The 17,545-nt window shown below is 40.9% G+C and overlaps 1 protein-coding gene and 1 long non-coding RNA gene across 3 annotated transcripts in view; one reads left to right on the forward strand and one right to left on the reverse strand.

Annotated features, from left to right (window-relative positions):
* net (atonal bHLH transcription factor 8-like protein net) overlaps positions 1 to 17,545 on the reverse strand; it is a 170,233-nt gene that overhangs the window by 85,228 nt on the left and 67,460 nt on the right. The gene's annotated exons all lie outside the window — the stretch shown is intronic.
* The window catches only part of LOC110831047 (uncharacterized), a 41,797-nt gene that overhangs the window by 20,138 nt on the left and 4,114 nt on the right, over positions 1 to 17,545 (forward strand). The window contains exons 2-3 of the long non-coding RNA XR_002543462.2: positions 9,093 to 9,289; positions 12,051 to 12,286. This is a non-coding gene — a long non-coding RNA (uncharacterized LOC110831047). The remainder of the gene's footprint in view (positions 1 to 9,092; positions 9,290 to 12,050; positions 12,287 to 17,545) is intronic.

Consider the following 17,545-nt stretch of genomic DNA (forward strand, 5'->3'; position numbering starts at 1 on the left):
TCTTCCGAGCAGCTTTCAAATTTTTAGCGCAACTCGTCAAATGGTACGAGGACAGTCAACGAAATAAAAAAATATTTTGTTCTAGTTCAAGTATTCTGACAAATGGACGACAGACAACCATCTCCCAATGTATGATTTTATTCTATACGTTTTCTGAATTCTTAAAAGAAGAAAGGGAAATGTAGAAATGTTTTTGTTCCATTCAGTGTTAAAAGGTATTTAAAAGCGTGATAACGCAAGGATATATGACACTTCCTTTGGTTAAAAGACTACTTTTTTTTCAAACTAAACAGTAGCTTAACTGAGCTTGTTATACCATTAGATTTTCAATCTCAACCTTGATTCGGGTTTTATTTTGTTCAGATGTGAAACCGCCTTCCGATAGCCCTAGACATAAAACTTAAATGGTACTATTATACTTAACTCGAATTTTAAAATATCACTAATGACGTAGTCTAGTGGCTCCCGCTGGGTGCGTACTGTGTTGATACAGACAGAATATGAATATGACTTTCATCCAAGATGTTGTGCGGTGTAACATTTGAGACTTTGACGTAATATTTGTCTATCCTGCACCTGCAAGCAATTTTGTTTAAAACCATCCTCCTAAAATGCAGCCGATGTATTCGGCATAGGGACAAATTAAATCGAGCCATTTAAAATAATACGAATGAAACAGAAGTAGTTTTACTTTAACGTACAAAAAAACTATTTTTTGCTTGTGACACTAAATGTCTCGTCACCTTAAGGTTTAGGCCAGCTGTTTGACTGGTGCGGTGATGTTATTTGTGTCCCACGTAACACACTGGCGCCAACTGAACGACATAATGACAAGTGGCGATCTTACATGAGATTCTGGATTAAAGCGACGTTGTAGTCGATCTCTGATGTGCCGGGCATCAACATTTTGGACGCTGATTAAAAAGGAAGGGAAAGTTAGAGAATGAAAGACAGAACAGCTACGAAAATTTCGGAGAAAATCAAGTCGGTGGGATTTTTCTTTCTAAAAAACTGGCCCGGTCTGACGACAGGTCCATATGAACAGGATCCTTCCATCCTTTTCTCGGACTGGGACCTGTTCATATACGTTCTTGGCAGATGATCCAGAAGTGGTTTGCCATTGCCTTCTTCTGTGTGTGAATGCAGTAATTGTTGGGATGCCACGGAGAAACCGGGGAAGCCCCCGGAGGAAAACTCCGTGTTGCCTAGACCACGGCCTTGCCCAACACAAGTTATAAATTCGGGCACCGCGGATCCTTAAATATCCGTTTATTGCCGCTGCTTGGCATCCAGTGAAAACCAGCAACCAGAATCAAAGTAACGACGGGTTGGGTTAAGATCTGAAATGGTTTATTGGCGCTGTCAGTGTAAAATGAAGAGCGAAGTAATATTATTCGTTATTCCAGTGCTTAGTCACGCTGCAGTCACTACAGCGTTCTAGAGTGCGTGGACCGCTGTTGAGATCACGCTGATTCGCAGGTTATTCAAATCAACTGCCGCACTTTTTTATGATCCCACCGTTGCGGTACGCCATAAACACTTAAAAAAGAAGTAACACAGTCTAAAGATTCCCTAGTTTATCTTGCTGCTTGCGAGAGTACTCGGCCTTTGCCTGGGATCTTTTCACAGTCAACTGTACTCAAATAATGAAACTGTTTATCATGAAAAGTCTTATGAATATAATAAGCCAGTACACCCGTTGACCAAAACAATATTAAGGTACCGTAAAATGCGAAAAGGCATGGCATCACAAGAATTTTATATTACTACCATGGTTGAGTTAAAGATCGCTTTTAGGCAAGTGTTATATACTGCTTTATGCACAACGAAAACAGACTATAGTCGTCTAACGATAAAGAACAAAGTCCTTCTTGAAATGCTGATAGCACTAAAATCCACCGCCTTTCATGGCACTAGGAGTAATTCATAAGATCCAGTCTTTGTCCCTATCCAGATCCAGCTGAATCTAGTCCACATTATATTTCCTTAAGAACGATTTTAATATTATCCTCCTATCTATGTTTGATTCTTCCAAGTCTCTTTCAATCATATTTTCTGACGAAAATTTTGTATGCATTTCTGAAGGCCCCCATGCGTGACACGCCCCTTCCAACTCACTGGTCCTCTTTTAAAACCGCTTACAGTTTAACTCAAAACAGCCCTAAGATCACTTCAATCATAGTCAACAATTTAGTTCCTACCGAAAAAACAAACAAAAACATATCACGTCACCATTATAAAAATCAATTAGTTAATTTTGTTTAAAAAAATAAATGCTGTTTATGTAAGATTTGAGGTTTTCACAGCAGTGAGTATGAAGATTCCTCTCTTCTGGGTTGTTGAGCTGTATAGTCTGGTTGATATCGTCCTGATGACGGAGGCAGTATGACCTCTGAAACGTTGGCTAACATCAACCAGACTACAGAGCGCAACAACCCAGAAGACAGAAATCTTCAAATGCTGTTTATTCTGAGAAACATAAGAAACACATAAACTCGGGGCAATATACAGAATTATTGGATATTAAAGCAGGTGGTGCATATAGTAACCACTGAGCATTAAAGGGGTTAAACGTTATTCATCCTTTTATTCTTATTTTCTTATGAGTAGCCATTGTTAAAATAACATTCTGCAGGCAAAACATGTGCCCTGTGGAAGGCATGTCGAATGCAAACAATAACCTCTTCTCCATGCGCTACGAATGCAACCCGGGATTTCAGTACACAATTACGTCTATTATCGTGCTAACATCTGGTGCCCCATTAAGAAAAAAGAAAGAACGATTCTTAATTCAGCAAAAACATATGGTAAATGGCTCTATCCGTGAGGTGAATGCCCGGTAACGAAGCTTCCAATACGCGACTTTCAGAAAATATTTCTCTGTCAGAAGGAAACCTTATTACGTTGAAATACGTCTATTCACTCTACGTACGTATTGCCAACTGGTGACCACGTCAACACAAAATGCAAAGCTACACTCGTTAACATCTGTAGTGCTGAATGACCATCCGAGTCACACCCGAGGTTCACGAACAGGGCCTCGTGACTGGAAGGAGCGGGTACACACAAATTATATTCACGGCAAAATATAATATTTCCAACATGCCAGCAAAGAAAATTAAGCACAGTTAAAGCAATCGTCTACCCTGAAATTCGCAATTAATTGACAGACCTTTAAGCTCTGTTGGTCTTCTGGGTTGTAACAGAATAACAGACACCAGAGTTTCGGAGGAACATACTGTCTCTATCTTCAAAGCAATTTTGCAGAGTTTTCAAATACCCCCAATCTATGGGTTCTTCTATCAGTATGAGAGACCATGTTCCAAACCCAAATGAAACCCCAAATTACCACTGCAGTCGACACTGAATTAATTGGCAACCTTCATATAAATAGCCTTAAAATATATACACTATATAAACATATATCAGCCTGTAAGAACGACTGGCAATCGCTGCATATGGGACATTATGTAAAAGACGTCCTTATTCAACTACGAGTGCTCGTTAAAATTGTATTTTGCCATCTTGTAGCTACAAAACGATATTTTTATATTGACTGACTGATAGAACTTTTAGCCACTCCAGGGCGTTAGAAATCTAAACAAGCTATTAGCTATTGGTGTAAACCTGTCTTTCAGGTTTAATTCACATGTCAATTCGCCTCAATGGCAAGGAACTGTGTGTTCAGTCACCTTACATTTCGCCAACAAACAACAATCAACTTCCACATATACACGCCCAACTGTCAAATTACGACGAAATTCACAAAGTTAATATAGGGTTCTTTTGAATTTACTGGATTACGCGACACATCACAATTTCCAAATTTTAGAGCAGTTTAGGAGTCTGGGAAAATGTAACACGAATAGGGGAAAAAATATGGGACGAACCGTCTGACTGAATTGGCTATGAAATTGTAATACGAGGTGCGATCGGAAAGTTTCAAGACTGTGTCAATAGCGGGCGAACCGGATGTAGTACGAGCTTCTGCCGCTAGGGGGTGCGGCCTACATTCATAGTGAATCAGTGTGCCAGCCGGCATCATCGAATTAGCATTTGTTTCTTAGTTACGGGCGTTTTGGTAGTGCATTACACCGACCCTCCTGCGATTTCGGAATGGCGTGTGCATCAAATTTTGCCAAAGACTCGCCAAAACGGCTACGGAAACCTATGAAATGCTAAAGCAAGCATTTGGGGAGTCCGCAATGGGTCGTGCACAAACATTTGTGTGGCATTCACGTTTTAAAAATGGCCGAACCTCTGTCGATGATGACGAGCGTTCTGGACGACACAACGCCCGAAAATGTTACGAAGATTCGGCAGGCCATTCACGAAGATCGACGTCGTACCATCAACGACTTGTGCGACATTGTTGGGATAGGCTATGGGACCTGTCAGCTGATTCTAAAGGAAGAACTCCACATGCGACGCATCATGACAACGCGCCAGCGCACACCGCCCTCAAAGTTCGGCAGTTTTTGGCCTCAAACACCATGGCCGTCATCCCGCACCCTCCTTATTCGCCGTGTGACTTCTTCCTCTTCCCAAAGATGAAAATTCAGCTAAAGGGAAGGAGATTTGAGACGATAGAAGAGATTCAGGCAGAATCGCAGATGGTGCTTGACAGGCTGACAAAGAAAGATTTCCAGGGATGCTTCCAGGCTTGGCAGCGGCGCTGGGATCGTTGTGTTCACTCCCAGGGGAACTACTTCGAGGGTGATGGATGAATTTAATACCTGAGATAAGTGTACGGGTTTTTATAGGCGCAGTCTAGAAACTTTCCGATCGCACCTCGTATTTGAGATTTTACTGTGGCGAAGAAAATGACCTTGCTCCTCTGGGTCTTGGCGCCATGTAGACCCACCAATAGCAGCCCTCTAGTCCAGCTGATAAGTAACATTCCCCCCGCACCGACCAGGAACGACTTTCCCTTGCTGGGATTTTCTCGTCATCTGTGGACAGTACATGCCAAGTGTCAGTTACTGTGTCAGTGTCTCATCTTAGTCAAAATCGAAATGTGTCAACAAACTTAGCAAAACTTCCCAAAATTAAATTTCATGAGAATCTGTTCAATGGTTTTCGAGTTGTTACACGTGACATATAGTAGTCGGGGCCCAATTTGAGGAAGGCCCACTATCCCAGAATTTTCTGGAGGTACTAAGGAAAATCAAGACAATTTTCAAAGTCTCCGGGCCATGATTTGAACCCGATACCTCCCGAGTCTTAACCACTCGACCGCGAATTTAGTTAACGTTACGTATCACGCAAATTGGGGAATTCAATACCAAAAACTAAACCTGGCCTAAAATGAATTAAATTCGTGCACTTGTTTCTTAGAAATTTCTCACGCCATAAAATCTGGCATTTCAACTGACAGTTTATTCTAATTCGCAAACTTTAAAGCTCTCTGAATGCATGCGTATGAACGGCAACTTCATCCAGAATTCCGAAAGCCGGCAGAAAACAATCTCCTACCATCTTGCACGTCTGTACCTCTTTCTCTATGTCAAATCGTCCCAGATATCTCATAGTCACTTTTTATCCGTGAGCCGACAGAGCTATCTGCCCTGCAGGCCAAGAGGCCATGCCAACAGCACCGTTTCTGTTCTGTCTAGCTTCTGATGTATATAGCAGTTATGCCTGGCGCCTCCCCCACCAGCTGGAGACAGTCCCCCCTCCTCCTCCACAGCATCCCAGCGGGTGAGGGAAAACATCTGGTAACAAAACGACCCTTAGAAAGCCTGACTCGATCGCTTGTTCTTGTCATCTGGGGATGGGGTCGGAAGGCGTGGCTAAAACTGACACCTCGCTGCCTTTGTGACCCGTGCCTACGATTTTAACGACCCTGAGGAACTCGAATTCCTTACGACGACCCCAACATTCGACCTTTTTATCCCTTCTTTTTTTCACAATACCTCGTCGTTCCTCAACCTGCTTTACTTTGGGCGGATGGACAAGGCAAGAGACTTGGTAAATAATGCAGTTCGTTCTGCTTTATTTTTTCTTATTCTCTCTCCCTCTTGAGTGCCGGTTCGTTAAACTTCATGGGGAATGGCAAGTGAGGTGTGAATCATCTCCCGCTCTTTTCTCTTTTCTGTGCTAAACCATTTTTATCTTCAGAACACACACCGGTCTGTCACAACACCCGCAAAACAACACACACATGCATTTCACTTCATTGGACACCGTCGATGTCTGAATTATTCAAAACGGTTTGGAAACAAAACAAACCGAAACAACGTCGTCCCCCCCTCCGACGCATTTGCCCCCCCTGTTTTCTCGTCTTTTTGCGCCAAATAGGGAGACGGGCGGAGACAAGGTTCCAGTAAAAGAAATCAATGACACACAGATGTCGATCCAACAAATCAAGTTTCACGCATACATTGAAAACCATTAGCAGACTACAAAGGAAGTTGCCCAGTCAGTGGCAGGTGGAAAACCATTATTCTTTCTTTTTTATCATAGTTAGCGCCGAAGTACACGTCGTAAATTTGGTACGCTCGAGTCTTGATGAAACAGTCAATTTCAGTACAAATTCGTTCATTGTTTTAGTTTTACAGTGTAGGATAACGTGATTTAGCATGAAAACGCCAAAGGTGAAATGCTGGATGTGTGGCATATTTCGAAGTCAATTAATGGTACTTAAAATTGAGTACGGTAATTTAAAAACGTAAACCAACACTGCTCATGTCTGTGGCTAAGACTTAACAATCATGGCACCTCAAGACGTTCTAGAAGCATAATCAGAAGAACAAATGTCCATTAATTCCGTGGGTGAGATTTCAGGTTTCAGCCCTGATGACTGAGGCAGCAAGCGCCTCTGAAACATCTTTAACCTTTTGGTAGACTGCACGGCGCAGAAACCCAGAAGGCAGCCATCTGAAAGTCTGTGTTCCTTAAACCGAATATTTGACGAAATTAAAAAATCAGCAATTACACAAAAGCAATTATAAAAGCGCCCGGCTGCTTTTAAAAGGGCTCATTATTTCGCCTGCACATCTCAAAGAAATACAAACAAAATACAGAGCTCTAATATTTTCCATTATCATAATCTTATCTCCAACACTGCTGCTAGCACAAATTTTAACTCCATGGAGCAGAGTCCATCTTAAGAAACTGATAGTCGCTTAGTTCCTCAAGAAATTTCCCACTTTTATGAATCCCCAAAGCTCATTACAGCCTTCATAACAGCTAGTCTCCTGCTCCTATCCTTAGAAAGATGAATAAAATCCAAACCTTCCCACCCTATTTCACTAAGACCCACAAATAGCCCTCTCGACTAAGTACGAGTAGCATTTCTGCTTCATATTTGTTAAGTTCCGGTCATAGAATCCTGTCCAGAAACAGGTAGGATATCCCCATGTTTTTCGCTGTTTTTCTCAGCTCCTTTTTCGGGGGGCCTTCCCAATGCATCATTTACTTCGACGCCGTAATGAATGCACTTTCCGAAATTTAGTTAATCAAACAAACAAGACATTCGGTTGGTAACGAATACTGTGATAATCCTTTCATGGTATTCTTCAGTCCCTTCCAAAGCATAATGTAACAGACCAGTGTTCCTAAAATTGTTCACATGGTAGCACACTTAAATGTTTCGCAGACATGGATAGACTGAGTAAAAACACGCATAATATTTTTCTACACTAACATTCTTCAAAGTCAGTTTTTCTGTTTATGTAATTGTCGTAAAACATAAGCATTACATATCACAGAAAAAGAAGAGACTGTGTATTTAAAATCTTAGGGAGGAACAATTAATTAAAATACATGAAGAGAACATTAAGATAAAATTGCACTTACGTAAAATGCTGTTTGTGACAAATATAAATAAACATTAAAAAACACATCGAGGCAATTAATAATTTATCAAAGCGTGGCAGAGTCCGCTGAAACAAAGTTGAAATTAATTTCACTGCTGTTGGTATACTGTTGACAGCATATCGCGCAAAAGAAACACATTTTAATTACAGCGAGTTCTTTATTCACTTGCGTGGTAGCTATGATACAGAAAAATGCGAAACAAATCGAAAAAAAAAATAAGCGTCTATAAAACGGTTGAATTTCTTTTCGACAAACAATTACAGATATTTATTCACGCAAAGTGTACGATACATAAATTTGTCTCGTGTTGTGGTAACATTTTTAGCGGAACTGATCCAATTACACTCCATCAGCTCCAGGCAATGGTCCGACATTTTATTTTTACTGACCGCGTAATCACGTTAAAGTTAGAATGGCGTAAATGAATAACTGGTATATACTGTTCTTGAACCGCTTTAAACCAAAGGTTTCTGAATGAAAACCGCGTAAATGCGAATATAAGAAACTTGAAACACACAGGATGACAAACACCAACCTCAAATCTTACTCGACACTAATACAGATTATGACGCAAAGCTGCTAAAAAGCCTAACCTTTTAACTATCCTGCTCTGATACTATTGCCTAAAATATTTATAGAATAATTAAGATCTGGACTGGATTAATCTGGCTTAGGTCAAGGTCCAGTGGGGAGTGTTCTAGTGATAACAGTAGTAAACCTTAAAATTCTGTAACAGGCGAGCAATCATGGACTAGCTTAGCGACTATCAGCTTCTCACAAAAGACTATTCAAATGGAGTTACTTAAGTCACTTCACTCTAATTTATCTCTACCCAGAAACTGTCATGTCTTAACTGTATCCGCATGTCAGAAATATTGAAGGCACGTGTTCCGAAAAAGCCTTGTGTAACGACAACTCATTTCTAAAACCAGAGTGTTAACATCATATGTTTTGGCTTGTATCATAATTATCTCTGTTTGTTCTGTTTTGTCTCTTTGTGTCGACAGATCACATGAGTAGAATGATCTTTTACATCAGCTGTTTACATTTAGTGAAATTTGTGCGTAAATCCGTTTTAAATTAATCGAACAGTATTCCGTCATAATTAATTAAATAATCCAGTGGAAAATTGTTCTTTTGATCTTTGAGGACGCTTAATTAAAGTATGGTGTGTTCACGAATATATGAATGATAGGAAATACGGGGTATACAGAACTATAGTTATGCTTATTGTTTCGTATGGGTTTGAAACTTGGTCTCTCACGTTACAGGAGGAACAAATATTGAGGATGTGCGTGAATATGGTGCTGAGAAGAATATATGGGCCTAAGGGGGACGAAGTGAAGGGAGAATGGAGGAAACTGTACAATTTTCCCTCTTCACCAAAAATTAAAAAGAGATGGGAGGAACATGAAGCACGCATGGGAAATAAGGAAAGCGGAAAGAATTTTGGTTGGAAAACTAGAAGGTAAGAGACCACTCGGAAGATCTAGACATACGTATATGGGAGTATAATATTAGAATTTATCTTAGGGAACTATGGTTGGATTGTGTGGACTGGATTCATCTAGTAGGCTCGTGTAAACACGGTTACGAAAATTCGAGTTCTGTAAACAGCATGGCCGGTAAGGGTAATAAGGTGTCCCCTAGGAGGAATTGGCTGTCGGAACTCGAGTCTTTGAGATGTGAATATTAAAAAAAAATTCTTCCACCATCTTCTTGGTCTTATTCTTGGTCCTGTCCTGTAGGTTTAGTTTCATGCTTCCTTCCGCATTGAAATTTTAAAAACATTTAGGCCCACCCAACGATGATATATCAAGAACGGCATCTAACGCCATCTTCTACTTTGGTAAAAGTAAGAACACAAACAGATTAATGCAGACTTTCATCGTAAATGTGTCCTGTTTTTGCCACTAGAAACGTGTTTGCCTTTCTCTCGTTTAACCTAACCCGCAACATTATTTTGAACTAGGCAGCTCAATAATATTTCTTGGACACGCTCTACATAAATTTGTCTAGGAAGTGTTCGTTAACACATTTTATTCTAGACTGAGCTTTGCTTAATATCAAAATAACAGGGGCAGTATTCAACAAATGTCAACAAACCAATTAGACCTATACAACAACATACATTACATTGATACATTTCCATTAAAGCCTCTAAACAGTGCTCTCGCAGTTTCCATTACATATCCCTTACAATCAGACACTGAAAATGCTAAAATCGATACCTCTTGGACAATTCGTAACGCTGACGTGGTTTAATCCCGTTAAATAGTTATATTTAATCAAATTAAAATGAGTTTCAAATTTAGTACATTAAATCGAATTGAGATACACACGCTAAATTCTACACCAAAACTGGGCCTATCTCTTTTTTGTTTATGAATGTTAATGAAATCGTGTGTGAAGGCGTGGGAGAATTCATTTGGCTCAGGACAGAGCCCATGTGAACAATGTTAGTCTATTAAAGTAAAGTAAAGTAAGGGGAATTTCTTGACGAGCTGAGCTACTACTAACTCCTGAAGGAATGTCTTCCATGGAGTTATATGATTCTATGATAAAAGCACTATCAAGAGGTGAATGGTCAGGTTGTCTCTACTCTCAGGACAGCTATTTGAAATAAGATTTGACGAAGTACGACAGAAACAATTCTCTTAAAAACACATACTCGTAATATATTCGTCATGTAAGCAAAAATGTAGATAGTATTAATCAATCATTCAATCAATCAAAAATTTTCGTTGTAAACTTGTACACTGTCAAAAATATAACAGATCCTCTGACCCACTACATATTAAATGGTAATGATATTCGTTGGTATCTCAATTTGTTTCTTTGGCATCAATCAAACAGTCAATCACTTCTCATGTCTGAGAACGATGAAAACTATTTGAACACAACGAAATTCTGCATAACAATGAAAATTATAATGGTGTGAATGCCATGATGTGAACGGTCGATTGCACACACATATCAGGGCCAGCGCTCAAAAAAGGACGGCGAAATTGATGTTCGGGAATGCTGTTAGACGAAGACAGGAGAAACGTAATAAAAAAAAATCAGGGAGTGCTATAGAAATGTTGGAGCTATGTAGCATTGAAAGAGCGAGAGAGACGGAATATGGTTGCTACTGTTCGGATGATACAAGCCAAATTGATGCCTCCGAGAAAAAGTGGTCTACGTTTAATCCATCTGCTGAAATAATTTATCGTATGTCGGGTTCCAATTTGTATCACTCCATACTAATAAGAAATTTATCAGATTCCACTAGTTGAGGTCGAACGTATGCAGCTGTCCTGACAGAACTGATTATGAAGAATGTGGGATCGAATGCTGCCACGTAATCATCATTAGCTTAACAAAATATCATTTTTAAATATATTAATCAATGTAAAGTTTCATAAAGGACGTTATTATATCCAATACAACATTTTAAGCGATATTTAGATTGCTGTCTTCTGGGTTGTAGCGCCGTGTAGTCTAGTCGCCCTGATGGTGGAGGCAGCAAGGGCCTTTGAAATGCTGGTAAACGTCTACCAAAAGACTCTGAAATCCTACTTAGCAATACAATCACCGACATGAATGTCGTTCAGAGCTTAACTGAGTCAATTAGAGCGGATGGAATTTGTCCAGGGCATGTAAAAGTACGTACAGCTGTCCGGCTATGCGGCATGTAGGCACTTCGTCAATGCAATACGGCCATAAAAATGGTCGTGTAATTTGAGAAGCAGCATTGTGCACTGATTTATTGATGAGATGATTTATAATAAGGTTGTGACTTCGTAAATTTCTGCTCTGAATTCCGATTCCCAATTAACCGTTTATAAATAAATGGTAATTATATGTTCCACCTCCTTTAATATTTAATATCTGTTCATTCTGTCTACGGAGTGTTTGTGGATTCTGATTGGATTTTTAGAATAAAGAACGATTATTCCCTTAAACAACCGTAACCAATTAAAATCTGTAACGAAGAAGTGCTGTGTTCCGAGGCAGGAGATGGATTTTTAAATGTACAATTTGCCCAAAAAGATTAACGCACACATTCAATGAATTTCCAGTACCACTTTAAAATTTATTTATTTATTTATATTCCGAACTATATAGCGTCGAATAAGAGGAAGCTAGAGAATAATTAATCGGGAAAGGACGCGGTCGTGACCTATTTTAAGGTCTATCCCGGCATTTGCCTGGAGGGACTGACGAAAACCACACCTTTGTTTCAGAAGTACAATTTCATACACAGACGCTGTGAGCCTTGACCTTTCCGGACTATTTTCCGACAGCTTTCGAAACCGTTTTCGACTTTGGCAGAACTCGGGCGAGGTCAGCCCGTCCCAAGGTGTCCACCTACACAGGACAACACACCACTGAGAAACGAGGACACGTCCATCCTCTGGGCTGATTTGGAACTCAGGATCCTTGTCATCGAGCGCCGATGATACACACCTCAAGACGTGAGGTACCGTCGACTGGCAAATTACGTTACTTCAATAAATACAATTACGCTCTTCAACGTGGATGCTAAATCGGCACGAAAAAATTGGTTGTTTAAATGTGTGCTGTAGAATGAAAGAAAGAAGTAAACAAATGAAGGAAGGAGGGAAAAATAAGGAAGCTTGAAGGAAACAGACGGTGGCGGAAAGACAATTTTTTTTTATAAAAGTGGGCGCCCTTGTAAGACGATCACGAAATTCTCGCTGTATCATCATCTCTTACAGCTTACTTAAACTAGAACGTGACTTGTGTCGTTCTTAGTCTGAACGCTCGGCCGTCTTCTCTCTCTCTCTCTTCCCTCGATCTCTATACCAACACCACTGGTTTGTCCAGCTGGCGCCAGCCGATCGTCATAAATAATTGCGCGCACAGATACGCCGAGAATGTTTTTCTCTGCTGCCAGATGGTCCATGGCTGGCCGACCGGACAGAGAAGCTGCGACTTCTTAGCAGACGATAAAAAAAGACGACTTAAGATGGCTTCGTGACATCAGAGTAGCTATCGCCGAAATGGAAACCTCACATAGAGTACGGCTTTAATGTGTACAAAGGCAGAGTACGACCCGGCCTGCATGACTGGGCAGTAAAACTCCGGCGCCAGGAAACGGGCGACTCTGCATTCCGGGGACACATGGGCCTGGTCATTCAGCTTTTAAAATTACTAAACTTCCGTTTCTGAATGCAGATAATCCTATCATTTTATATGTACACGTGTCCGATTTTATATGCTACCTTTCCTTCCCTTTCGTTCTCGTCTTTCTCCGTTTATTTATTTTACCCTATTCCTCACGCCATATCCCGTTCTCTCCCTCTCTCTCTCTGCTCTGTTTTGCTTCTTCACCATTTCATTCCTCATTTCTGTCTTTCTTTACGAGCAACTTATTAATTTATTCGACGTCAAGAATTTTTTTAAGTTCCGTGGAACTGGAAATTGAGAACCAGCAGCTAGTGAGCTGAAGCACCTTAAAAAAGATAAATTTGATGTCCACAACTGTCTGTGACGAATTATCAGATTTCTTCTTCAGCTCTTTAGGTTAAACGTGTGTTTCGGCTTTTAACCTGTTTTACTGATCAAGAAACGACCATTACGTCCAGTCTAACTTTTTAATATGGAACCTCTAGAAACAATGGAGGGAGTTTGATCAAATTCCATACGAACGTTAAGCAATTACGTGCTGTCGGTAGTTTTTACCCTTCAATTCTATACAACTCCTGGTAATTAATACGAAGGCGCCATTTATTGTAAGATTCTCAAGTTTCATGCTAATAGGCCTCTAGAAAATCTCTTGTAGTATTTTTATGTGTCGTGGTATAAAGTGGTGCTCCGTAGTTGGTGTGCCGTTGCAAGGTTTCAGGTGTGCCAAAAATTTAAAAATACCCACAAGGTTTCGGGAGCTGGTTCTGCTTCCGTCCTCAGGTGAAAGTACAATTTAATCAGCCGAGTCCACTGGGTTAAAATTAGCGTTTTCAAATTAATCTTACTGATTAGGTTGTAAGTTTCACCTGGTGACCAAAAAAACAAACAAACAGAACCAGTTCCCGAAACACTGTAAATGTTTTAAACTTATAAACAAATGGGGCATTTCACAAACGTACAGTTAGGTATATGAAATAGCAATGAACGCATTTGAAAAATATTTTTGGGCAGACATTCTCAGTCGATGTTTCTTTCGGAAAGAAAGCAAGAATATAAATGCCCTAAATGCTAAAATGTCTTATCACGAAAATCGGAAACCTCTGTCGATAATTCCAAAATCATTAATACTTCACCATCACTAAACTTTAATGTACGCATGAATATGTAACTTTCCTGTAAGGGCATCCGACATCAACCAAATGCGAACAGGTTTGTTACCCCATTTCATCTCATTCACGTACCACATCTGTCCCGGAATGCTGTAATCATACCGCACTGGTTAGCTAAGTGAGAAGACCCCACAGGGCAGTCATGATGAGTGAGAGAGTGAGTGAGAGAGAGAGAGAGAGAGAGAGTCGTGGCTGTCAGAGCGTGACATGCACTGCCTAATCTACGCTACTGAGAGTAACCCGGTGTCCTACGTGAACGAATAAATGCGAGCGGTGCGAGTTGCGTGGGTGAAGCGGAAATATAAAACTTGCTGTTTGTGTGGCGTTGTCCTATGTTACCGCGAAGCGACCAAAGACGAGATCAAATATTTTATATATTTTCGCGCAGGTCGCTTCGCTGGCCAGTAAAGCGCATGCGCAGAAAGACCGCGTGCTTCTATTGCAGTCTCTCACGCAGGACACAACAAGCGATTCCCTCATGTCATATGACACCCCATGCTGCTTATGCAGCTCGCACAGCACGCTTCTTATCGCTTACCTAGGACATTGCCTAAGTGGTGAGTTGCAGGTACAGCAATCTGACGTCAACATCGGGGGTGGGGGTGGGGGGTTATCTTCCTGAAAACACGGCAGTTAGCACGACCGAGGCCTCTAGATACTTCGGTAGTAAGAAACCTGAAATAAAGAGACCACTTGAAAAAATTAGGAGTGGACACAAGAATAATATTAGAATTATTCTTATTAATGGTATATGAGAACGTTGGATGGATTCAACTGGCCATTGCAGCCCTGCCCACAGCAAATGCGGATATCCTGGTGTGGAAGCCACAAATATTTTCCGTGTCCACATCTAAAAACCCGCAGGAAACCGAACACCGCGGTTGGGAATACTGAAAACAAATGAAAACCACGGATTCGGTGCTACTCTAGAATTGAACAAAGAGAAAGGCAATAAAAAGCAACAAAGAGGGAATAAAAGACAGGAACAGAAGAGTATGAAGTAAGAAAAGAGTGAAGAGAGAGCTACGGAATATTGGTGTCCAAAATGAACAAGAGCAAGGCGAGAAAAAATGAAAGAAAAAGGCGGAAGATAAAATCAAAAAGGAAGATATAAAGAGAATGAAAGGGAAGAATAAAAACAATAAACAAAGAAGACAAATGGGAACAAACAAACGAACAAGGGAACACAGAAAGAAAGCGAAAGGAAATGATAAGCCTGTATGCTATCGCTCATCTCTTAGGTGCCTGAAGAAAAGCTATAATTCTTTAAAGACATTCATGGGCTCAGTGATCGAACAGTGAACCTCCGCTACCAAATCCAAACGGATGCGACATATCTCAGATTATCGTAGTCTTCCTTCGCCTCTGCATGTGCATATCAGGACGGACAAATCAGTCCGTCGGGGCTATAAATAAATGCCCTATCACACGGCGACTCGCTTTTATGCCGAAATGCTCACACGTCACCGGGCCCAAGCAGCTCCTTGCCATCGGCACTAATCAAGTGCGGCTGTGACAGCTTTTATGACGTAACAACTTTTCCCAGCCGGTGCTGTTCGAGGCTGGGCGCCAGCTCGCCTTCCAGGCGCCTTCTATTTACTTCATGCTTCAACATATTCTTTCTTTTTTAGTTTAGTTTCTTCGCTACTGCTGCTATTTCTCTTTCCGTCTCCTCTCTTTAACTCGTTTTGCTCCCTTCTTTGGCGTTTGTGTCCGGTACTAAACACATCGAACTGCTCAATCCAATAAGTTTTTCTTTTCGACGAATCGTCCTTGTCCCCCGTCTCCTCGCCCCTTACAGGGTTGGCGACCGAAGCGAACAGGGGGCGGAGGCCCTAGTATTTTATATAGGCTGAAAACATAAAATTCTGAGAAATTTGTAAACCTGGAATAAAAACTGTAGAATGGAGAAGTGGGTGCATATTTCTGGAAGAGATAAATTGTGATTCAACCCTCTCTGCAGTTTACACCAATTAATTGTCACTGAATTAAAGTTATGACCGCGTTAAGGCCGACGGCTAGAGAGCTACCACCTTTAAAGTCGCATTACCCTATCCCGTTTCGTCCTATCTGGGGTACCAAGATTAAAAATTGCCCCGCAATCACCTTTGTATTTTTCGAATGTGACCAGTTTTAAAAGACTTGTGCTCATGGTTACGAGTATTCCATGAAGAAGATTCCTCCTTCAATACCAACAGTTATTCAGGTGGTCAAGAGAGACCCGCGTTATATGGAGTCAAGCTTGTTCATTTCCGTGCTCACAGAGTCTCGGACTGTACCCTGTTCTGATCCAGATGAATCCATTACCAAAAAAAAAAAAATAAGGCCATTTTAATACTGAGCATCTATTCTACGTCTAGGTTTCCTAAGTGGTATCCTCCATTCAGGTCTTCCGACTAACAATCCGCGTGCATTTCTTATCACACTCTTTGTGGTAATAAGTTTTACACCCCGTCCAACCACCGACCTGGGGACTAATCCATTTCGGCTGCCACATCCAACAGTTACATTATTTCTTTATAAACCCTATCCATGTTACTGGACAGTTCCCATATTCCACTCTTCATGTAACCACTGCGTTCCATTAATATAACGAGAGCCGTGTAAATGCCCATTACGGTAGCAAGCCTGAAAATACAGATGGGGCATCATGTCCAGTGACGTCACAGTCGGCGACTATTACCGAAAAAATGATGAGATGGTGTGGATAAAGTCAACAGTGGTCGGGGGCAACGCAAACATCCTTGACATAACCAGGATTCAACATTACCAAGTGCAGGTTGGCGCCAAAGAACCGCCATGCCTCCACCGGAGGTAAAGAAGTTCGCTGCTAAGCCATCACTCAACTAAAAACGTAATTATCCGTCGTAACGCCTGAGAAAATAGCAACTGAACCACGCCCGTACTCCATATGACTCTAATCTCGATCTTTCTGGATAATTATCGACTGTCACTCCCACAGTTCATGTTTTTTCAGTTGTTTTTTAATGTGACCTCAACACAAACAACAAATTAAAAACAGTTCACAGATCATAAACAATCGGCCAGCAAGATTCTCTAATAGCGTCTTCTTTCAAGAGAATGTTTTATTTGGTATTATTTTTATTATTAGTGTTCTGTCTAACGACAGGTCCGTTTACTCGGCAGATGGTTCAGAAGTGGTTTGCCATTGCCTTCTTCTGTATGTAAATGATGATGAATGTGAAGTAATTGTTGGGATGCCACGGAGAAACCGGGGAAGCCTCGGAGGAAAACTCCGTGATACATGGACCACGGCATTGCCCAACACACGTTATAAATTTGGGCATCACCGGGAATAGAACCCGGGACCCCAGGATTACAAGCGTTCTAACCGCTAGACCACCGTGGCGGTCAAATATAATATATATAATATAAATTCATTTGAATATATAATAAAT

The sequence above is a fragment of the Zootermopsis nevadensis genome, unplaced genomic scaffold (assembly GCF_977971745.1).
Source record: "Zootermopsis nevadensis isolate Lab colony 2312 unplaced genomic scaffold, Znev_1.0 Znev_ptg000030l, whole genome shotgun sequence".
Lineage (NCBI taxonomy): Eukaryota > Metazoa > Arthropoda > Insecta > Blattodea > Termopsidae > Zootermopsis > Zootermopsis nevadensis.